This window comes from Gorilla gorilla, chromosome Y, assembly GCF_029281585.2.
Source record: "Gorilla gorilla gorilla isolate KB3781 chromosome Y, NHGRI_mGorGor1-v2.1_pri, whole genome shotgun sequence".
Taxonomy (NCBI): Eukaryota; Metazoa; Chordata; class Mammalia; order Primates; family Hominidae; genus Gorilla; species Gorilla gorilla.
Genome location: NC_073248.2, coordinates 15098033 through 15123276, shown reverse-complemented (window position 1 = coordinate 15123276; position 25244 = coordinate 15098033). Strand labels below are relative to the sequence as shown.

Genomic DNA, 25244 nt, shown 5'->3' with positions numbered 1-25244 from the left:
AATGATGATGAAAACAGTGTTTCTTTTTAAGCTGTAGCTGTATTCTTCTTGTTTTATCTTTTATTAAACAGATGGATCTCAGTCTGTTTCTCAGACTCAAGTGCAGTGGCATGATTATAGTTCACTGTAACGATGAACTCCTGGGATCAAGTGTTCCTTACAGCCTAGCCTCCCAAGTAGCTAACACTAGAGGTGTGTCCCACCACACCTGGCTAATTTTTTATTGTTTGTGGAGATGAGGTGTTGTTCTATTGCCCAGGCTGGTCTCGAACTTCTGGCCTTAAATGATCCTTGTAGACTCCCACACACACACATACACACACAAAAATAGTAGCCGAGTATGGTGACATGGGTTTGTAATCCGAGTCTTTATACTTGGGAGGCTGAGGTGGAAGGATTGCTTGAGCTCAGGAGTTTGAAGCTTCAGCGAGCTATGATGGCAACACTGCACTCCAGCCTGGGTAACAGAGTAAGATCCTGTCTCAGAAAGAAATTATGAAGCTGAGGAGAACCCATCATAGGGGCCTGGATAGGGGTGGTGCTGGACTTGGGAGGAGAACCAGAAGATTCTGGGTCTCAAGTCCAAAGAAACCAATGATTTCCTATTGAAGGGCTCAGATTTCTGTTTGAGAGTGGAGTTTGTAGTTACCATTTGAAGATGAGAAATGTACAGGAAACTTCATTTTTATATATAACTGTGTCACATCTGAAACTCCAAAACACAAAATAAAACCCCTCAAAAATGGTGAATTATCAAGCAGGGGTGTGTGAGAGGAGAGGGAGAGAGCTATTGATCTCAGAAGGAACCAGAAATACACTTTTCAAAGATGATGGGCACAGCCTGAGTTGCAGAACCAATCCTTCAGATCACTAGTGTCATTTTTTGACTGGAGCTTCTTTGCCTCTTATGGTTGTGGGAAGCAGGAGATGTCATGTTTAAGTAGGAATTTGTCAGGATCTGTTTTTGTTTAACATGGGGAATAAGAGATTTTCTGCTTGCAAAACCTCCAGACACATTTAACCATTCTCAGGGAGGAGTGAAAAGTTAACATATAGGCAAAATCCTGTCTACAAGCTGCTTCCATGCTTAGGAGACAGAAAAATGGCCATCTCCTGTACCTGCCAGTTGCTGACCCAAGAAAAACTGGCTATCTTCAAAGAAGAATGATGAAAAAATAGCAACTATTAAAACAGCCACTATTGTTATATGAATAAATAGAAAAAAAGAGAGAAAACAAATGACAGATAATAAGCACTTATTAAAACCTATGAGTAGGAAGTAGATGCATATTATTACCAAGTAATTCTTTGTGAAATAAAAAAAGGAAAACTTCAAAATGCAAAGAAAAACTCAATTGAACATTAGAAAATATACTGATTTTTTACATGATGTCAGAAGGAACAGGAACCATATGCGTATAAAACCAATACCCATTATTAATTTTAATCAAATCTTACTCCACTGGGATAGGAAGTAATTTTTTTCACCTTTACACAAGCATTCTGTAAGACATGCTCCTGTGTGGTTCATGGATCCGTTTTTCTAATTTCAGCTGTCCAGATCACTGATGACCTTATTGAAAGGAGCCATGAAAGTCATGATAGATTTTTCTGGCAAATTGTAATCACCAACAGCAACACATCAACTCAGGAGAGAGTTGAATTAGGAAAAACATTTAATTTGAACTCAAACCATGTTTTAAATCTGATTATAAATAATGGAAACAGTTCAGGAGTGAAGCCTAGGCAGTTTAATATTTGCCAGAACGTGCTTTTCCCTGTTAAGCCTGGTGAGACACCGTCTGGAGAGAAACCTCATGTCCCTGATATAACCAGGAGATCCCACAGACATCATGAACATCTTACTCAGCATCACAAGACTCAAACTCTGCTGCAGCCTTTTCAATGTAATGAACAAGGGAAAACCTTCAACATGGAGGCAATGTTCTTTATACATAAGAGGGTTCATATAGGACAGACCTTTGGTAAATATAATGAATATGAGAAAGCCTGTAATAACTCAGCTATTATTGTCCAAGTGATAGCTCAGGTAGGACAGCCAACTTGCTGTAGAAAGCCTGACTTCACTAAACATCAGCAAACACACACAGGAGAGAAACCCCAGGAATGTGTTGAATGTGAGAAACCCTCCATTAGTAAATCAGACCTTAGGATACAGCACAAGATGCCTACTGAGGAAAAACCTTATTCCTGTAACTGGTGTGAAAAATTGTTCATCTATAAGTCCAGCCTCACTATCCATCAGAGAATTCACACAGGGGAAAAGCCGTGTGGATGCAATGAATGTGGAAAAATCGTTCACCGTAAGCCATTCCTCACTTTACATCAGAGAACTCATACTGGGGATAAACCCTACAAATGTATTGAATGTGGAAAAACTTTTCACTGTAAATCACTTCTCACTTTACATCACAGAACTCACTCAGGGGAAAAGCGCTATCAATGTAGTGAATGTGGACAAAACTTTAGCCAGAAGTCATACCTCACAATACATCATAGAACTCACACCTGGCAAAAGCCCTATGCATGTGACCATTGTGAAAAAGCATTTAGCCATAAGTCAAGGCTTACTGTCCATCAGAGAACACACACAGGGGAAAAGCCCTATGAATGTAATGAGTGTAGAAAACCCTTTATCAATAAGTCAAACCTCAGGATGCATCAGAGAACTCACACTGGAAAAACCCTAAGAATGCAATGAATGTTGGAAACCGTTTCACCAAAAGTCGTTCCTCACTGTCCATCAAAGGACTCACACAGGCAAAAAACCCTACGAATGCAATGAACGTGGGAAAACCTTTCACCATAAGTCATTCCTCACTGTCCACCAGAGAACTCATACTGGGGGAAAACCATATGCATGTAACAAATGTGGAAAAACGTATAGCCATATGTCATAACTTACAGTACATCACAGAACTCACACGGGGGAAAACCCTATGAAAGTAATGAATGTGGAAAATCCTTTTACTGTAAGTTATAAGTCATTTCTAACTATACATCAGAGAACTCATGCTAGCAAAAAACCCTATGAATGTAATGAATGTGAGAAAACCTTTATCAATAAGTTAAACCTTGGGATACACAAAAGAACTCACACAGAAGAAAGACCCAATTAATGTAATGAATGTGGGAAAACCTTTTGTCAGAAATCAAATCTCAGCACCCATCAGGGAACTCACACAGGGGAGAAACCTTTCGTATGAAATGAACGTGGAAAAACCTTTCATCGCAAGTCATTCCTCACCGTGCACCGGAGAACTCACACAGGGGAGAAACCGTATGGATGTAACCAATGTGGAAAAACTTTTTGTCAGAAATCATACGTTATTATACATCAGAGAACTCACACTGGGGAAAAGCCCTATGAATGTAATGAATGTGGAAAATCCTTTCATCAGAAGGCAAATCTTCGGAGGCATCAAGATATTCACACGGGGGAGAAACCCTATGAATGTAGCGAATGTGGAAAAACCTTCAGTCAGAAGTCAGTCCTCACTGTCCATCATAGAACCCATATTGGAGAAAAACCTTACGAATGTAATGAGTGTGGGAAAACCATTTGTCACAAGTGAAACCTCAATATGCATCAGGGAATTCACTCAGGAGAGAAACCCTGTGAATGTGATGAATGTAGGAAAACTTTTTACCATAAGGCTGTTCTCACCATACATCAGAGAATTCACACAGGTGAGAAGCCATTTGAATGTAAGAAAACCTTCTCCCAGAAGTCAAAACTCTTTGTACAGCACAGAACTCACACAGAGGAAAAACCCTTTAGACGTAATGAATGTAGGAAAATTTTCTCCCAGAAGTCAGGCCTCAGTGTACATCAGAGAACACACACAGGAGAAAAACCTTATGAATGTAAGGAATGTGGGAAAACCTTTTGCCAGAAGTCACACCTCAGCAGGCATCAACAAACCCATATAGGAGAGAAATCTGATGTAGCTGAGGCAGGCTATGCATTCCCTCAAAATCACTTTTTTTTCCCCTTGAACACACAACGTACACCTCTCTGGCTACTATTATAGATTTCTCCATGCTCAGTCTAGGAGAATATGGACACAAATGGTGACCATTACCTCCTGGCCTACCAACAAGAAGGTCTTAACAATGCTGTAACAGAAGTGCTATCATGCAGGCTTTCTTGTTCCCATTTTTACAGCACACTTCACACTTTAATGTCACAGATATGGCTGTTTTCCTAGAAGTTCATGTACCAACCTCTGCCAGCTTCAAACATTTCTTCTGAAACTTCCTCACCTCTCTTCTCCTCCATAGAATTGAAGAGAGTTAGGGCATTTCTCAGGATTAAGCTTTGTCTCAAGGGAATGTTGGGGCTGGTTTGATCTTCTATGCAGACCACTCAGACTTTCTCTGTGTCAGTAAAAAGGCTGTTTTGTTTTTTAAAAATCATTCATGTGTTCACTGGAGTAGCACCTATAACTTCCTTCAAGAACTTTTTGTTTGCATTCACAACTTGGGTAGCTCATGCAAGAAGCTTAGCTTTGGCCTGTCTTAGCTTCCAACATGCTTTCTTCACTAAGCTTGATAATTTGAAGTGACAGATGTGCACACTTCTTTTCACTTGAACACATGGTGGCCACTGCAGAATGAAGTGGCCTAATTTCATTGTTGTATCTTGGGGAATGGGGTGCTGGAAGAGAGAAATGGAGATAGGGAAATGACTAGCCAATGAAACAGTCAAACACAACACTTTTCCATCGTGTTTACTGTCTTCCATAGAGTTCCTTCACGCTGAGACAATTCCAATAGTAACATCAGAAATCACTGATCACAGATCATCATAAGGGATGTGATAACTAAAATGTTTGAAAGATTGTGGGGATTGCCAAAAGATGTGACACAGATATAAAGTGAGCACATGGTGTTGGAAAAATGGTGCTGGTCAGACTTGCTGAGCACTTTGTGGCCACAAATCTTTAATATGTTAAAAAGGTGATGTTGCCAAGCAAAATAAAGTGAAGCTCAATAAAGTGAGGTGTGCCTCTATTTTGATGGGCTTTAACAATTTGTCTTTTCATTGGTGCATTTAGACCATGACATTCAAAGTGATTATACAGTTGGGTTAATTTTGCCATATCATTTTCCATTCACTCCTATTGTTCTTTTTTCTTGCTTTGTCCTCCACTCTTTTTCTGCCTTTTATGGAGTTGATGATTTTATATGATTTTTATTTCCTCTCACTGCTTTTTTTTTTAATTGAGACAGCATTCACCCAGGCTGGAATGCAGTAGTGTGATCATGGCTCCCTGCAGACTCAATCAACCTCATGGGTTTAGGTGATCTTTCTACCTCAGCCTCCCAACTAGCTAGGACTACAAGTATGCAATTAACTAGGACTACAAGTATGCAATTAACTAGGACTACAGGTATGCAATTAGGTAGGACTACAAGTAAGTCATTAGCTAAGACTACAAGTATGCAATTAGCTAGGACTACAAGTATGCATGACAATACCTGGCCTTTTCTGTAGGGACAGGGTCTCACTGTGTTGCTCAGGATAGTCTCTAACTCCTGGACTCAAGCCATCTTTCTACCTTGGCATGAGCCACTATACCTGGCCTGTTTTCTCTTTTTAGTATTTTTATACTTTGGTTTTTACTAGTTGCCCTGGAGTTTGCAGTATAGACTTGCAACAAATCCAAGGCCACCTTCAAATAACACTGTACCAGTTCAGTTACTTTGACAGCCTTCTAATGGAAATGTAATACCAGTTTCTCTCATATTCCCATCTCTTGCGTTATTGTTGCCATTTGTTTCACTTATATGTAAGCATACATAGCCTTGTATATATTAAAGTATGTAATTGGCTGGGTGCCTTGGCTCATGCCTCTAATCCCAACACTTTGGGAGGCCGAGGCAGGTGGACCATGAGGTCAGGAGATGGAGACCCTCCTTGCTAACACAGTGAAACCCCATCTGTACTAAAAATACAAAAATTAGCTGGACATGGTGGCACACGCATGTAGTCCCAGCTATTCAGGAGGCTGAGACAGGAGAATTGCTTGAACCAGGGAGGAGGTGGAGGTTGCAGTGAGCTGAGATTGCACCACTGCACTCCAGCCTGGGTGACAGAGCAAGACTCCGTCTGAAAAAAAAGTATATAATTGCATACGTTGTTATTATATACAAACTGTTATATGTTAGGTGAATTAAGAATAAAAAGTAAGCAGCCGGATACGGTGGCTTATGCCTGTAATCCCAGCACTTTGGGAGGCTGAGGTGGGCAGATCACAAGGTCAGAAGATTGAGAGCATCCTAGCTAACCTGGTGAAATCCTGTCTCTACTAAAAACACGAAAACAAAATTAGCCAGGGGTGGTGGTGGGTGCCTGTAGTCCCAGCTACTCAGGAGGCTGAGGCAGGAGAATGGCATGAATATAGAAGGCAGAGCTTGCAGTGAGCCAAGATCACACTACTGCACTCCAGCCTGGGTGACAGAATGAGACTCCATCTCAAAAAAAAAAAAAAAAAAAAAAAAAGGATTTTACCACCACTTATTCCTTCTCTAATGTTCTTTTTAAAATGTAAATTCAGGCAGGTGTAGTGGCTCACACCTGTAATCCCAGCACTTTGGGAGGTCGAGATGTGTGGATCACGAGGTTAGGAGTTCAAGACCAGCCTGGCAAAGATGGTGAAACACTGTCTCCAATAAAAATACAAAAAAATTAGCCAGGCGTGCTGGAGGTCTCCTGTAATCCCAGCTACTTGGGGGGCTGAGGCAGAGAATTGCTTGAACCTGGGAGGCAGAGGTTGCAGTGAGCCGAGATTGTGCCACTGCACTCCAGCCTGGGCAACAGAGCGAAACTCAGTCTCAAAATAAATAAATAAAAATAAATAAAATGTAGATTCAGTTTTCAGATGTGTATTTTCTTTTTTTTGTCTAGATAATGTTTAACATATCTTCACATAACACATTTGCTGGTAACAAGTTTCCTCGACTTTTGTTTTTTCAAGGAATGCTTTATTTCTCATTTACTTTTGAAAGAAGATCTCACAGGGCACTGAAATCTAAGTTGTTTTTTTTCTCTCAGCATGCTTAATATTTCATTCCACTCTCTTTACTTTCATGGTTCTGAGAGGTTGAATGTAATTTTTTTTTTGAGATGGAGTCTCACTCTGTCACCCAGGCTGGAGTGCAGTGGTGTAATCTTGGCTCACTGCAAGCTCTGCCTCTCAGGTTCACACCATTCTCCTGCCTCAGCCTCCCGAGTAGCTAGGACTACAGGCTCCTGCCACCACGCCTGGCTAATTTTTTGTATTTTTCGTGGAGATGGGGTTTCACCATGTTAGCCAGGATGGTCTCAATCTTCTGACCTCGTGATCCACCCACCTTGGCCTCCCACAGTACTGGGATTACAGGCATGAGCCACAAAGCCTGGCCTGAATGTGATTTTTGTTTGTCTATAGGTTTCTTTGTTTCTCTACCTTTGTTTATGCCTAGGTGTAGGTTTTTAGCATGTACACTGTCTGGTGTGCTCTGAGCTTCCTGGATCTTTGATTTGGTGTCTGACATTAACAGTGGAAGTTGTCAGACATGATTGTTGCAGATGTTTCTTCTATTTCTCTCTCCTCCTTCTGGTATTCTCATCACTCTATGTTACACCTTTTGTAGCTGTCCCACTGTTCTTGGATATTATGTTCCATTGTTTTCAGTTTTTAAAGTTTCTTTCAAGTTTCCAGAGCTCACAGACTCTTTCCTTTGTTGTGTTCAGCCTACTAGTAAGCCAATCAAAGACATTCTTTAGGTCTGTTGCAGTATTTTTTTTATCTCTACTGTTTCTTTTTTGTTCTTTCCTTGGACTTCTGTCTCTCTGCTTACATTGCCTATCTGTTCTTGAATGCTGTCTCCTTTGTTCATCAGAGCCCTTAGCATACTACTTAGAGATATTGTTAAAAATCCCTGTCTGATAATTCGAGCACCATAGCTATGTCTTGTTCTGATGATCTATCACTTCAAATTGTGATTTTTGCCTTTTAGTATGCCTTGTGCTTTTTCTTTATCCCTAGATATGAGATACCAGGTAAAAGGAACGACTGTAACAGTGCATCCTGTAATGATGGGAAGCTATGGAGGGGAGGGGAAGCTGTCTTAGTCCGTCTACCAGCATAACTTAGAGCAAGTAATTTGTAAACAACAGAAATTTGTTGCTCAGTTTGGAGGCTAGAAAGTCCAAAGTCAAGGTTTCAAGAGATTCAGTGTTTGATGAGACCCATCCCTCATAGATGGTGCCAGCTATATGTTCTCTCATGTTGGAATGGACAAAGAAGCTTCCTTTGGCCTCTTTCATAAGTGCACTAATCCCAATCAGGATGGCTTTGCCATTACATTTCAAAGGCCTCACCCCTTAATTCTAGTGCATTGGAGACTTGGTTTCAACAGGCACATTTTGCAGGGAGTCGGGCAGGAAACAAATATTCAGACCATAGCAGAAGTCTTCTGGAGTCTTATGATTGGGCCTCATTGTTTAAGTGAGTCTGTGCTTTTGGACTATGAACTTCACATGTGTTTCTCTGTTTTTATCTTCCCCTTTAGGGATGACTGTAGTAGGCTGGAGTTCAGTATTTCCCTTCCAGCAGGTGATTTAGGATCTGATTATATGAGAGCAAGTTAGGCTGAGGTTCAGTAATTTCTCCTGAGGACAAGCCTTGTTAAGAACAGGGTGCTCTGGCATATTTTAAGATGGTTTTCCTTTTTCCTTCCCAAAGGTGGAAGCAGGAAGCGAGTTTTCTCAGGTGTTTGCCACAGGAGCCTTGTGAAGCTCCAGGAGGTAAATTTTACAATATTATGCTCCCTCATACCTGGATATCCCTGGTGTTTGTACCTCCTTGAGTTGTCCATATGGAACCTTCAGCAATTCACCAGTTATAGTTCAAGATTTTCTACTCCAGCACTGGTTCCTAAGGTGGTTTCAGTAGTGAGTCTCTGTTCCTGTAAGCGATAAATTCCTATATTCACTTCTCTATCTCTCCAATCTTGGGGGCAGTGGCTTGCCCTATGTCCTCTCTTCACATTCAAATCCAAAAAAGATTGTAGATTTTTCAGTCTCTTCAGCTTTTATTTGTTTTATTAAAAAAATTTTTTTAGAGTTGGGGTCTCACTATGTTGCCCAGGCTGGTCTCAAATTCCTAGACTCAAGGGATCCTCCTGCTTTGGCCTCCCAAAGTGCTGGGATTATAGGCATGAGCCACCACACCTGACCTTTTCAGCTTTTCATATGTTAAGATGGACTGATTACTTCCATTCTTTTTTTCTTTTTTTCCTTTTTTTGAGATGGAGTCTCACTTTGTTGCTCAGGCTGGAGTGCAGTCATGCAATCTCAGCTCACTGCAACATCTGGCTCCCAGGTTCAAGTGATTCTCCCTGCCTCAGCCTCCTGAGTAGCTGGGATTACAGGCACCCACCACCATGCTGGCTAACTTTTGTATTATTATTATTTTATTTTTTAATTTTTTGAGGCAGAGCTCACTCTGTCATGCAGGCTGTAGTACAGTGGCTTGATCTTGGCTCACTGCAACCTCCACCTCCCAGGTTCAAGCAATTATTCTGCCTCAGCCTCCCAAGTAGCTGGTACTACTGGCAAACACCACCACACTTCGCTAATTTTTGTATTTTTAGTAGAGGTTCGGTTTTGCCATGTTGGTCAGGTTGGTCTCAAACTCCTGACTTCAGGTGATCCACCCACCTCAAGCTCCCAAAGTGCTGGGGTTACAGGTGTGAGCCTCTGGGCCCAGCCTAATTTTTTTATTTTTAGTAGAGATGGGGGTTTGCCATGGTGACCAGGCTGGTCTTGAACTTCTGACTTCAGGTGATCTGCCCACCTTGGTCTCCGAAAGTGCTGGGATTACAGGCATGAGCCACTGCACCTGGCCACTTCTAAGCTTCTTACATGCAGAAATCAGAACCTGGAATCTGTTTCTAAGACTTTTCTTCTTAATGCCTATGTGGACAATTAAAGGATTTTTCTCCTCAGGACTCTGAATATGATGAATTGTATTAGTAGACTTTCTAATATTGAGCTTTTCTTAATTTGTGAAATAAACTCAGAAAGTTCCTTCTTGGTCTTAACAGTTTATTTCTCTTTGTAAATATTAGTGATTCTGTGGATTCTGTACTTGTTCCTTTTTATCCTTTCATTCTCTTAGGTTCATTTGGTCTGATGGATTCAGGTACCATTGAAATTCTGATAGTTTCAAAATCTTTATCTCCAGCTTTGATCTCTCTTGTGAACTCTGCAACTGTATTCCCAATTGCCAGTTGGGCATCCCTACATATGGGACCTCAGATATTTCAAACATGACGTGTCCAAGTCTGTATCACTTCTGGCCATCATATTGTTCTTTTATTTTCCGAAATTTCACATCACCAGTAACAAACTAGCTGTGATCATGGCAGATAGCCTGGAAATAAAACTCCCCTTTTTACCCTCTGCACAGCAAATTGACATCAAATCCTGTTTCTACTTTTTTTCCTTTTAACTATTTCTTCCCTATTCTGTATTCTCACTGCTCCATCTTCTGATGTAGGAGGTCATCTGTCTTTCTCTTTTCCTCTCCTCTGACTCTTAAGCCCTTTCCCATTCTCTTTCTCAGGAATGGCTGTTAAAATGCCAATATGGTCCTGTAACTTTCCTGTACTTAGTGAACCTCCTTATTTACACCCTGTTTATGAAGAGGCTGTGTTCACCCTGGGTGGACACAGAATGTTTTTGGTGTGTACAAAGAGAATTTTATGCTGCCTGTGTAGAGCTACTAATTTGTAAGTACACTCAGCTTTTAGTATCTGTAGGTTTAATATCTGTGTATGTAAACAAACTTGGAGGTAAAATATTTGAAATAAAATCAGACACTTGCATCTGTAGTGAACATATTCAGACTTTTTCTTGTCATTACTTGCTAAACAACACAACTATTTACATCCACATTGTGTTTGGTCTTTTAAGTGTGAAAGGAAAATAAAGATTGGGACTCCAAACTCATTAAGCTAAAGGGCAAAGTCAAGCTGGGAACTCAGTCATGCAAACCTTCCTCCTTCCTCCTTTTGGTTCCTAAATAACATGGCTACAAGATAAAAAGCTCATATATTTCCCACAAGGAAATTTCTGGTGTGCTTTAAGATCTTTAAAGTGTTTCTGTTAAAATTCATCGTGGCAATGTTAATTGATAGCTTATCCTTTTTATTCTTTTTTTTTGAGATGGAGTTTCATTATTGTCACCCAGGCTGGAGTGCAATGGCACAATCTCGGCTCACTGCAACCTCTGCCTCCCAGTTTCAAGTGATTCTCCTGCCTCAGCCTCCTGAGTAGTTGGGATTACAGGCATGAACCACCACACTTGGCTAATTTTGTATTTTTAGTAGAAGCGGGGTTTCTCCATGTTGGTCAGGCTGGTCTTGAACTCCTGACCTCAGGTGATCCACCCACCTCAGCCTCTTAGAGTGCTGGGATTACAGATGTGAGCTGCTGTGCCTGGTCTGATAGCTCATCTTTACAATGCATAGGACAGAACTCAGAGTCATCCCTCTGCCCACCTGACACAAATGCATATCTGATTTTTCCCCTCCCTGTTTGTCTATGTTATGTATAAATGAAGATTCACTGAGCCAAAGGCATGGATGACTGTATCAGTCTGTTGTCACTGCTCTGCCCACCTGACACAGATGCATATCTGATTGTTCCCCCTCCCTGTTTGTCTATGTTATGTATAAATGCAGATTCACTGAGACAAAGGCTTGCATGACTGTATCAGTCTGTTCTCATACTGCTCTGAGGAAATACTCAAGACTGGGTCATTTGTAAAGGAAAGAGGTTTAATTGACTCATAGCTCTGCATGGCTGGGGAGGCCTCAGGAAACTTACAATAATGGCAGAGAGCACCTCTTCAAGGGGGCAGGAGAGACAATGAGTGCAAGCACGGGAAATGCCAGACACTTACAAAACCATCAGACCTCATTGACTCATTATCATGAGAACAGCATAGAGGAAACTGCCCCGATGATCCAATTACTTCCACCTGGTCCCACCCTTGACACATGAGGATTATTACAATTTATGGTGAGATTTGTGTGGGGACACAGAGCCAAACCGTATCAATGAATGTTTTCCCCCTACCCCACTCTTAAATGAAAACTGTATTTCTCAATATTTCACCCTTTCCCCTTTAAATTTGGAGCCCTCATAATCATTTTTGAAGAAAGGCATAGACCTGTCTCCTGGGTGTGCATCCTTAACGTTGGCAAATAGACCTCTTAAAATGATCGAGATTTGTCTCAGTCATGTTTCCTGATTGACCGAAGTGTTTCAGAGATGATATAAAGTACAGTCACGCATGGCTTAATGACATATGTATGTTCTGAGACATGCATTACTAAGCAATATTTTTGTTTTGTGAACATCATAAAGTGTACTTACATAACCCTAGATGGTATATATGTTTATATTTTTTCATATGAGAAACCATATGTTCTAGCACCGTCATTGAATATCAGTCACTTTCCCTACTTGATCTGCAGTGCTAGTATCAAGTCTCACATATCAGGTTTTATCGGGGGAACCAGCCCCCAATATTTCAACGTAGGTTCTTTCTATTTTCCCTAAGTGTTGGCTGGTCTGAGAAATAAAGAGTACAAAGAAAGAAATTTTACATCTTGGCCTCTGGGGGTGCCATCACATTGGTAGGACCATGATGGTGACCTTGAGCTGCAAAACCAGCCAGTTTTTATTAGGGATTTTGAAAGGGGAGGGGGTGTACGAACAGGGAGTAGGTCACAAGGGTCACATGCTTCAAAGGGCCATAAAGATCACAAGGTGAAGGCAAAATTAGAACCACTGATGAGGGTCTGTGTCCTGCTGTGCACACATTGTCTTGATAAACATCTTAACAGGAAAGAAGGTTCAAGAGCAGAGACCAGTCTGACTAGAATTCACCAGGCTGGAATTTCCCAATCCTAGCAAGCCTGAGGGTATGGCAGGAGACCAGGGTGTATTTCAGTCCTCATTTCAACTGCATAAGACAGATATTCTCAGAGAGGCCGTCTATAGACCTACCCCCGGGAATGCATTCCTTTCCCAGGGTATTAATTATTAATATTCCTTGCTGAGAAAAGAATTCAGTGATATTCTCTTATTCACACGTCCATCTATAGGCTCTCTGCAAGAAGAAAAATATGGCTGTATTCTGCCCAGCCCCACAGGCAGTCAGACCCTATGGTTATCTTCCCTTTTTCCCTGAAAATCACTGTTATTCTGTTCTTTTTCAGGGTGCACTGATTTCATATTGTTCAAACATCCATGTTTTACAATCAGATTTGATATTGTTTCAACACACGTTTTACAAACAATTTGTACAGTTAACACAGTAATCACAGGGTCTTGAGGCGACATACATCCTCAGTTTATGAAGATGATGGGATTAGATTAAAGTAAGACAGGGATAAGAAATTATAAAAGTATTAATTATAAAAGTATTAATAAATGTCCATGAAATCTTCACAATTTATGTTCTTCTGCCACGGTTCCCACCAGTCCCTCCATTTGGGGTCTCTGACTTCCTGCAAGAAGGTTTCCATATGTGTTTATAATCTTAGGGGGCCATGGTAATATACATGGTTCATTATTGATTAAAAGGTCATTATGAGGCATATGACTGCATATGGAAGGATAAGCATGGGATATATGCAAATCTACCATTTTATATAAGACTTGAGCATCAGTGGTTTTTGGTATCTGTCGGGGTATTCTGGAGTTGATTCCCATGGATACTGAGGAACAACTGTACTTTGAAAATGAAAGGTGCATACATTTTTGTCATTAAAATTAGGTCAAATATTTAAATGCAGAATCACTGCATAATCGGTTCCTTCAAGACTGCATCTATCTCTCTCATCAAGGCCCAGGATCGTTTATCTAGATACACTGCAGTATGTCATTCCATTAACATGATGTGTCTTCTTTGTGTCCTTGGCACTGGACCTGCTACACCTCATAGTTGTGAGATGGTGTGGTTCACGTGGAAGTGCTAAACAACTTTGGTTTTTCAGTGAAGTGCAACCTCATAATACTGTGCATCACCATGCCTGGCTAGTTTTTCTATTTTTTGTAGAGACAGGGTTTCACCATGTTGCTCAGTCTGGTCTTGAACTCATGAGCCCAAGTGATCCACCTGCCTCAACCTCCCAAAGTGCTGGAATTACAGGCATGAGCCACTGCACCTGTCCTAACTAACCATTTGAACTACAGGTGAGGCGAAGTCTCTCTTTCTGATATTTGGTCTTCTATTTACAACTCCTAAAATATCTAAATGTGCCCTCCCTCTCAGGGCACACAGCTCAATCCTATTTTCTCCCATATGATAGGAAAGAAAGAATCACATAACAAATGCCTAGTGATCTTCATTGTGAAGAGCACACGGTCAAAACATTTTTTAAAATCCTATTTTGAAATCCAGTTTTGCAAAGAATTAATAAATAATGACACAAATTGATGAAAGAGTAGCTATCTTACTGAGTCCAGTGTAAGAACACAAATGGGTTTCATAATGAGCCACAAAGTCATCTGAGTCCAGATCAAAATGTCAAGATCTTGAGAAAAGGCCCAACTGGGAGCAAATTATGAAATCTGCATGAGTCTCTTAAGGACGACTTAGGGAAGGCTTGGCCTTGGGTCGTTATTATGAGACTGATATGGTTTGGCTCTGTCCTCACCCAAATCTTGAATGGTTTTTCCCATAATTCCCAAGTATTGTGGGAGGGACCTAGTGGGAGGTAATTGAATCATTAGGACTGTGTTTTTCTTATGATAGTGACTAAGTTTCATGAGATCTGATCCTTGTATGGCGGGAAGTTCCCCTGCACATGCTCTCTCTTGTCTGCTGCTGTGTAAAACCTGACCTTTGCCTTCTGCCATGATTGTGAGGTCTCCCCAGCCGCCTGGCACTGTGACTCCATTAAACTTATTTTTCTTTATAAATTACCCAGCCTTGGGCATGTCCATATTAGCAGCATGAGAACAGACTAATACGGAGACTTATTATGAGTGTGACAGTAAGGTGCAGAAACAGAGTTCTGGAGTCAGATTGTGGGTGACAGCTACATAATCTTTTTTATTCAGGAAAATTGAAAGATTTTGTATATGAGTGGAATTTAGCTTCTGTTCAGTGTTGATATGGGAAAAAGTGAGGTTAGATTTGTGAGCAGGAGCTGAATCATTAAAAGTCTTCAAGTCCTTGCTAAAGAGTGAGAACCTAAGTTTTAAGCTGTTGTTAAGTGCTTTCAAGTCCTTGAGGAACACAGTTACCTGTCTGGAGATATTAGTCTGGAAGTGAACAAGATAACGGGAAGTAAGAGGAGTGCAGGCTGATGGAAACATGATGGAAAATGGAAATATTTCAGGTGAGAGAGAGGAGGGTTTCACTGAGTCATAAAGTTGTGGAGAGGAAGCAGTGAGTAGAAGAATACTTAAGTAGTAGAATTAATAAAACTTTGTGACAGAACAGGTGATGGGTCTGGGAAAGAACTATACCTGGAACAGTGGATCTCAGAGTGCTCCATGAAAATAAGACTACTTCTATCATAATACAGCTATGTTACTTGTCTTTTTCGCTTGTTTTTGTTCTCTGCTTTGGTGCAAATGCAATAGTAAGTAAAACTAACACAAAACAAGACAGTGGCTCCAAACAATAGTAGCAGTTCTATTATTTACAGTCACGTGGTTGCCTAAATAAGTAAACATGCCAATTTTACTTTCATGTTACTTAAGAATATCGTTGATGAAGCAGTACAAGATAAAATTTTCATTAAATCTAGATTCCCAAGTATGTCTTTTCAGTATTCTGTTTGATAAAATGGTAAGCACTCATAGAGCACTTATTACTTAAAAATGAACGAAGTGTGACAGGGTTCAGTGGCTCACGCCTGTAATCCCAGCACTTTTGGAGGTCAAGAGTTTGCGACCATTTGGAGCAACATGGTGAAACCCAATCTCTACAAAAAAAATTAGCCAGGGGTGATGATGTAAGCCTGTAGTCTACTGTAGGGATGAGCCCTACAGGGTCTGTGGGTTTTCCTCGCCGAGTGCAGAGATGAGAGATTGTAGAAATAAAGACACAAGACAAAGAGATAGAAGAAAAGACAGTTGGGCCCGTGGGACCACTACCACCAAGATGTGGAGACTGGTAGTGGCACCGAATGCCTGGACACACTGTTATTTATTGGATACAGGGCAAGGGGGCAGGATAAGGAGTGTGAGCCATCTACAGTGATAGGTAAGGTCACGTGGGTCTCGTGTCCACCGTTCGGGGAACCTTCCTTGGTTGGCAGCTGAGGCAGAGAGAGAGAGAGGACAGCTTATGCCATTATTTCGTCTATGCATTTCAAAGACTTTTAGTAGTTTCACTAATTTGGCTACTGCTATCTAGAAGGCCGAGCCAGGTGCAGGGGGCGGAACATGAAAGCAGACCAGGAGCCCGACCGCTGAAGCACAGCATCACAGGGAGAGAGGCCTCCGGATGGCTGCGGGCGAGCTTGACTGATGTCGCCTTCCACGAGAGGTGGTGGAGCAGTCTTCTCTAACTACTCCGGGGAATGGGAGACTCGCTTTCCCGTTCAGCTAAGTAACCGGTGCCTTCTCAGGCACTAGCGCTACCACTAGACCAAGGTCTGCTAAGTAACAGGCGTCTTCCCAGGCGCTGGCGTTACCGCTAGCCCAGGGAGCCCTCTGGTGGCTGTGTCTGGGCGTGACAGAGTTCTCATACTCTTGTCTTCTGGTCACTTCTCACCGTGTCCCTTCAGCTCCTATCTCTGTATGGCCTGGTTTTTCCTAGGTTATAGTTGTAGAACAGAGATTACTATAATATTGGAATAAAGAGTAATACTACAAACTAATGATTATTAATATTCACGTATCATCATCTATATTCTATTTCTAGTACAAGTGTTCTTCTATGTATTTATTACACTGGAACAGCTCATGCCCCCAGTCTCTTGCCTTGGCACCTGGGTGGCTTGATGCTCACAGTCTACTACTGGGGAGGCTGAGGCGGGAGGATCATTTGGCCCCGGGAGGCAGAGGTTGCAGTAAGCTATGATTGCACCACCGCACTCCAGCCTGGGTAATGGAGCAACACCTTGTCTGAAAAAAAAAAAAACGTGAGATTGCCTTAAAGAAAAATAACTGAGCTGTTACTGAAAATGTAAAAAATTTTCAAGTGAAAATTAAAATTTGGAAAACGTATCTGCATTCTTGAACATGATAATTTTTCAAAACTTATGGATTTTTCTAAGGAGATCAAGGGTAATATTACTGAATTTCAAAATATTTTATAATAAAGTTTACCAATATTTGGAACATCTGCATTATTTGATGAACCAATATTTTCCCAATGGCCATGCCAATAGGATAAAAATCATGACCGGTAAAAGACCCATTAACATTGAAAATAGACCTATATGTTTTGATGTGATATAGCAGAAAAAAACATGTGATGTGGTGTCATGCCTCCCATTTCAATAACTTGAATAAACATTTGGAGATCAAAGAAGAACAATAGTTGGCCAAAAATACTTAATTTATTTTTTTTGGGGGGGGGATGGAGTTTTACTCTGCCACCAGGTTGGACACAATCTTGGCTCACTGCAAACTCCACCTCCTGGGTTCAAGCGATTGTCCTGCCTCTGCCTCCCAAATAGCTGGGATTACAGGCACTCACCACCACGCTGGCTAATTTTTGTATTTTAGTAGAGATGGGGTTTCACCATGTTGGCCAGGCTGGTCTCGAACTCCTGAACTCAAGTGATCTGCCCGCCTCAGACTCTGAAAGTGCTGGGATTACAGACGTGTGCCACCACGCCTTGTCCAAAAAATATTTTAAATTATTCTTCCTTTCTACAACTTCGTGTCTGTGTGGGGCACTATTTTCTTCACACACTTAGTCAAAACAACATATTGCAACAGATTGAATTCAGAAGCAGATATGAGTATCAAGCTGTCTTCAGTTAAGCCAGACATTTTGCAAAAATGTAAAAACATTGCAACTCTTCAAACTATTTGGGGACTTGTTTTATTTTAAAATACTATTTTGTTAGCATGAATGGAATTTATTATTTTTAAGCATGTTACTAATTTTTTTAAGTGGAATCTTGCTCTGTCTCCAGGCTGGAGTGCAGTGGCACAATCTTGGCTCACTGCAACCGCCATCTCCTGGGTTCAAGTGATTCTCCGGCCTCAGCCTCCCGAGTAGCTGGGACTACAGGCGCCCACCACCACGCCCGACTAATTTTTTTTTTTTTTTTTTTTTTGTATTTTTAGTAGAGATGGGGTTTCACCGTATTTGCCAGGATGGTCTTGATACCTTGACTTTGTGATCCACCTGCCTTGGCCTCCCCAAGTGCTGGGATTACAGGTGTGAGCCACCCCACCCGGCCAATATTTACTAATTTAGAAGTCCTAATTTCTCTTATGATAATCATTAATAGAAATAATACATATGAATAAAGTTGGGTGAGAGAGAAAGGTTTGGAAGTTGTCAATTTTTTTTCCTTTTAACTTATTTAAAATTCAAGTGTCATGTCTACAAAGTGGCTGCAAAACTCATCAATTAAAATAGAGACCTTATTCCCCCACACTCCTTTAGTTTCATTTTTTCCTTCTATCATAGGCTTTATCACTATTATTTTTAATCTTGTCATCCCAACTAAATTATGAAGTCCTTCAGAAAAAAAAAGTTATGTGCTTTATTTTTGACTTATTTGTACTTAGCACCATGAATTTTTTAGGGATTGTTCTTTAAAATAAAAATTATAAAACGTCAAGCCAGGAATGGGGGCTCAAGCCTGTAATCCCAGCACTTTGGGAGGCAAAGGTGGACAGATTACCTGAGGTCAGGAGTTCAAGAATAGCCTGGCTAACAAAATTAGCCAAGCGTGGTGGCGCTCGCCTGTAATTCCAGCTACCAGGACACTGAGACAGGAGAATCTCTTGAATGTGGTAGGCAGACTTTGGAGTGAGCTGAGATCGTGCCACTGCAATCCAGCCTGGGTGACAGAGCAAGACTCCATCTCAAAAATAAATAAATAAACAGGAACATCAGTTAGCAATGTTGTCATTTAGGCATATTTAGGCATTAATTCTATCACTTACCAGATCTTAATATTTTAAATTGTTGACCATGGAATATGTTGATTTGAACATGAACAACGTTAATTATTTTCAAGTAGTTTTTCCTTCAATTAAATTATATTAACTTTATATTTATTTGAAATAATTTATTTTCATGTCTTTATTAAACTTTAATCAATGTTTTGTGCTTTTATAGCCATGTGAAATATTGATTTGTTTTTGAAATATTGATTTTAAAAACAATGCAATTAGTTGATATTTATTACTGAAAAGTACTAGAATTTCAAAACCTTAATGAATATTGACAATTATTGTCATTTAGAAAAATAAGACTGGTGTAGGAATGAAGAGAGAAGAAGGAATAAGAAAGGCGATTGCTTTTATTTTGAGTATTTTCTTTTCTTTTTTTCTTTTTAGTAAAAATGGGGTCTTGCTATGCTGACTAGGCTGGCCTTCAACTCCTGGTCTCAAGTGATCCTCCTGCCTCAGCTTCTCAAAGTACTAGGTTTACAGATATGAGCCACTGTGCCCAACCTGATAATTATTTTTATGTCATATTGACAGGTTTTAGACTAATAAAACATTTTTATTTTGTTTATTATTTCAGATTCAGGGGTACATATGCAGATTTGTTTTAAGGGTATATAGGATGATGCTTAAGTTTGAGCTTCTATTGATCCCATCAACCGGATAGCCAACATAGTACCTAATAGGAAGCTTCTCAGGTCTTGCCCCATTCCCTGCTCCCTCCTTTGAAGTCCCTAGTGTCTATTGTTGCCATGTTTATGTGTGTACCCAAGATTTAATTCCCATTCATAAGTGAGAACCTGTGATAGTTGGTTTTCTGTTTCTGCATTAAGTTGCTTGGGATGATGGGATCCAGATGCATCCATGTTGCTGCAAAAAAACATTATTTCATTCTTTTTGATGGCTGCATAGTATTCCATGGTGTGTATATGCCACATTTTCTTTGTCCTATTCATCATCGATGTGCACCTAGGTTGATTCCATGTCTTTGCTATTGTGAACATATTAGTGTATGTGTCTTTGAGTAGAATAATTATAATTTATTTTCTTTTAGGTATTCACCCAGTAATGGGATTGCTGGGTCTAATGATAGTTGTGTTTTTTGAGAAATCTTCAAACCACTTTCCACAGTGGCTGAACTAATTTGCATTCTTACCAAGAGTGTATAGGCATTCCCTTTTCTCTGTAGCCTTGCAAAAATCTGTGGTTATTATTATCATTATTTTGAGATGGAGTTTCACTGTTATTGCCCAGGCTGGAGTGCAATGGCACAATCTCAGCTCTATGCAACCTCATTCTCCCAGGTTCAAGCGATTATCCTGCCTCAACCTCCCGAGTAGCAGGGATTACAAACATGAACCACCATTCCCAGCTAATTTTTTGTATTTTTAGTAGAGACGGGGTTTCATCATGTTGGCCAGGATGGTCCCGAACTCCTGACTTCAGGCGATCCACCTGCCTCAGCCTCCCAAAGTGCTGGGATTACAGGCATGAGCCACCGCATCTGGCCAAGATGTTTTTTTAAAGTAGAATTTTATACTCCTCATTAATTCTTTTCCTTCCTGGCATCTCTTTAATTTCTTAGGGCACACACTGAGGCGCATGGCATCTCACTGTTAATCAGGAACAAAAAGCCTTAATTATGCTAGAAACCACTATAGCAACGTCTGTGTCAAGAGGCTGTCTGCATATCTAAATGTACATTTCACAGTACAGCAAACACTTTTTTTGAACTACATTATCTGTCAGATTGCCTAAGGCACTGAAATAGAAAATTCCTAGTGCTTGCTGCATTTTGCTAGGTTGTACATTAGTTTCTTTTGTTGATTTTTGCTATGAGAGGACCAAAAAGATAGAAACCACAGTATCGTATTTATTTATTTATTTATTTTGAGACAGGCTGACTCTCTATCAGCGAGGCTGGTGCAATTACAACTCACTGCAGCCTCAAATTCTGGGCTCAAGTGATCCTCCCACCTCAGCCTCCCAAGTACCTGAGACCACAGGCATGTGACACCACACCTGGTGTATTTTAGTATTTTCTTGTACACAGAGGGTTTTGCCATGTTTCCCAGGGTGGTCTCAAACTCCTGGGCTCAAAGGATCCTCCTGTCTCAGCTTCCCAACTTGCTGTGATTACAGGTATGAACCACCATGCCTGGCCTTAATATTCTTTTCTATTTGTAAATGGAAAGCTTCAGAAAAGACCCTCAACCAGGACTATAAATATTTTCACAATACTGTTTTGTACAACCACATATTAATAGTGTATATAATGTAACTCAGGGGTCCCCACCCCTGGGCCATGGACAGGTAAGTGTCTGTGGCCTCTGAGGAACCGGGCTGCACATCAGGAGGTGAGTGGTGGCTGAGCAAGCATAATGACCTGAGCTCCGCCTCCTATCAGATCAGCTGCAGCATTAGATTCTCATAGGAGTACGAGCCCCAATGTGAACTGCACATGTGAGGGATCAAGGTTGCATGCACTTATGAGAATATAATGCCTGATGATCTGAGGTGCAACAATTTCATCCTGAAACTATCCTCCCTGCCATCTGTGGAAAAATTGTCTTCCATGAAACCCATTTCTGGTGCCAAAAAAAGCTGGGGACCACTGATGTAACTTATATACCAGTATATCACATTTATTCTTACCTTTTGACATATATCCTGAAATTAGGTGTGGACAAGCTGTGGGAGTTAGGTGTGAAATTAGCTTAGCAAGTTAGACTCCCAGGACAATTCCACACTTCACTAAGCAAATGATGGCTATTCTAACTGACAACATCATCATCACCTGTCTCTTACTAACCCTAACAGTATAATAGTATACACGGTAGGAGCCCAGCAGAATGTCTTCCTCCAGCCCCACATCCAATGGCTGGAATGTGTACCCTCTTACCTAAGTTTGTGTATCCCCTTCTCTGCAGCTAGAGCTCACTTGGCCTGGGTTCCATTCCCCACCCCAGAAAAGCCTTTTACTACTGACTGGACTGGAGAATACATGCCTCTGTTCCATTGTCCCCTGGCTGTGTAACTCTGAGGTCCATGTTCAACGTGGCTCCCCAGAGTTCTGTCATGGGAGTAAGCACCAGTCATCTGCAGTGTAACTCACTTGGCAACACATCCTTGTTTTGTGCTTTTCCTGTTCCCTGTCCCATTCTGTCCCTCATTGACCAATGCTTCCAGTCTCCTTGGGATCATGTCCCAAATAAACTGCGTGCACTGAAATCTTTGTCTTAAGTTCTGCCCCGGGGGGAACCCACACTAAGACATGGTGAAGCTTCCATATTTAGGAGGAACTGGTGCCTGTTGAAAATGAACTGTTGTATTTGTTGGAGAAAAATTCATTTGTTATGCTGGAAGGAAACAAATCCCATAAGAATACTGTATTGCCAATATTGTCTGTGTCTCTAGCTGAGCAGGTAAGGAGAGCTGCACTGATGCTGGAAGCTGCCAACACCTGCGAATGACTCTGGAGCCTTCTTGTGGACCTCCACCTTGGAGAAGGAGGCAAATGCTTAGTATTCTCCCAGGAGTCAACATGTGGGCACTCACACTGATCTCCATATTGTTGTGGAGAGTCAATGTCAAGACCCTCTGCCCTTCAAAGCTGTCACATTGTATGTGCCTTAGATGCCACCTGCCAGAAGCAAGCCAGGTTTACCTTTGGACAACAACAGCATTCTTTCCATTCATTCATCCTCCTGACTTATCAGACCTTGCTATGAATGACTTGATTGTTCTTCAACTTCCAATTTACCCTCAAAATTTGAAGATTTTCTACCCATTCAAAATAATTGATTTTGCGTTTTTGGAAAGCAGCTCACAAAGAGATTCCTTGGATAAATAAAAATTGATACATTTTTAGGAAGTTTGTATTTGGATGTGTCCATTGGACATACCTATCATTTGTTGACATACCTATCACACTGTCGGGAATGACACCTCAGTTTTGTCCCTTTTCTTTCAAAGTAGGCCTTTGAGAATCACATTTGCTTTTATATTGAAACATGATTTTTTCCTCTCAAGAGCTTGTCTTTTGTATTTAGCAAAAAAAGCCTTCTCCATTCTGTAGAGAAAATCCCCAAATTGTGCAAAACCTCTGGAGAAAGCACTGAGCCCAGGCCATCAGCATTCCAAGACTCTGCACACAGTGTCTGCAATTGTGTGCTGAACTGTTAAATGTAGAAGTAGTGAAATTAATAGCTTTTTTGAAATGTACTATATAGTGAATGGGTGTTGCCAATACATTATAATTACCCTGGACTTCTGCAAGGTGGATCCTTTGGATGAGAACCGGCTTTCTCAGATGAAGGGAATCCAGTCTGTGAGTGAAGAAGACAAGGTGGAACATAGTATTCTTGGGATAGGCTGCCCTGGTTTTCATGATGTCAGTGGTCCTTTAACCAAAAAGCCCACAGATGTTCTCCCTAACTAACCACAGAAAGTATAATTATTTACCACCCCCCAAGAATCTTGCTGACTTCATTTTTTCACTGAGTTCTTGTTCAGAAACCAAGATTGAGAGGAATTACTCCCAGAACCAGTGTGCAGTACTCACCTTTGAGCCCTTTGAGCTCTTTGCTTTCTTTCACAGCTTGTTTTTTCCTGCCTGTTTTTCCTGTCTTCTTTCAGGCTAAGCCTCCCTCCTTTTGGTAGAGGCTTTTTTATATCATTTGGGAACAAGTTTGGATAAGCTACCTGAATGAAGGACCACACGTCACGCTAGAGATGATAAAAGACTTTGTGTCTTTTCTGGTAAGTCCTTTCTGGAATAAAGATCAGTATCTTTCTGGATTAGTCTTGGTTTCTACAGATTTTACATTCTGTCTGTGAGGCATATATTCTAGTGAATTTACTTTCAAATTGGTCTGCATGCCTAGTTTAATATTTTGATCTGCACGTCTAGGTTAAAATTTTTGTGAACAATCTTATCTTGGTTTCTTTTTATTTTGTTTGACTCTTTATCCTTGTTTCTGAAATTCTCTCAAGAGCAAAAGTAAACATTCTAAATGGTGGGTCACGATGGCTAACTAAAAGCTGCCAGGACAGTTGTCACCCTCTAAAACACTGGCCTAAACCCCTGAAATTCCATGACAGGATTTATAGGATTTTCTCTACTCTTGCAAGATTAATAAAAAACAGAATGGCTTCAGGGTGCTGTTCCTCATGCCTGTAATCCCAGCATTTTGGGAGGCCAAGGTAGGTGGATTATGAGGTCAAGAGATCAAGACCATCCTGGCCAACATGGTGAAACCTCATCTCTATTAAAATACAAAAAAAAAAAGATAGCCAGGTGTGGTGGCATGTGCCTGTACTGCCATCTACTTGGGAGGCTGAGGCAGGAGAATCGCTTGAACCTGGGAAGTGGAGGTTGCAGTGAGCTGAGATTGTGCCACTGCATGAGAGCCTGGCGACAGAGCAAGACTCCATCTAAAAACAAAAAACAAAAAACAAAACAGAATTGCATTCTCAAACATTAAGGCATGCTAGGTTTTCTGGGACTCCAGCTGGTTATATTTTATGCCTCATATTTTTAACTTGCTGGGAAAATTACATCATGGAAAATCCAGATCTCCAATAGTCATTATTTGAAAAACCTGCAATTATAGAGTTAACATGTAGAGTTTTGTAAGTTCTCTGTATACCTCTCTCTGTTCTTCTTCTGCCCATTCACTGTTTATGGAATTCTGGCCTGGGCCCCAAATCTTAAAGAGTTTTCAAATTAGTGGCTTTATAAATTACAACAGCTTCATGATATCAACAAGTGAGATAATCTTTAGAAATATAAATTTAATTCTAAAATACCTTGTGTTAAGAAAAAATAGGAAAATTAAATTTAGGTTTACCTGACTTATAATTGTGTACAATGACAGAATACTTAATTAGAAGTTAATGGAAGAGAAAATAACTAGAAAAATATTTATGAAATTAGGCTCTCAGATCAAACAGGTCAAATTCTTGACCTTACAGCAATAATCTAACGTATGTCCAGCACAAAAATTTTGCTATTTCTGCCATGCAAAAGCAAAAAAATAAAAATTGTAAATAACAT

At 40.6% G+C, this 25244-nt stretch overlaps 1 pseudogene; it reads left to right on the top strand.

The window, feature by feature from the left end:
• Positions 1–23627, top strand: part of LOC129530190 (zinc finger protein 717-like) — a 78223-nt pseudogene extending 54596 nt beyond the window's left edge.
• Positions 23628–25244: the final 1617 nt, after the last annotated feature.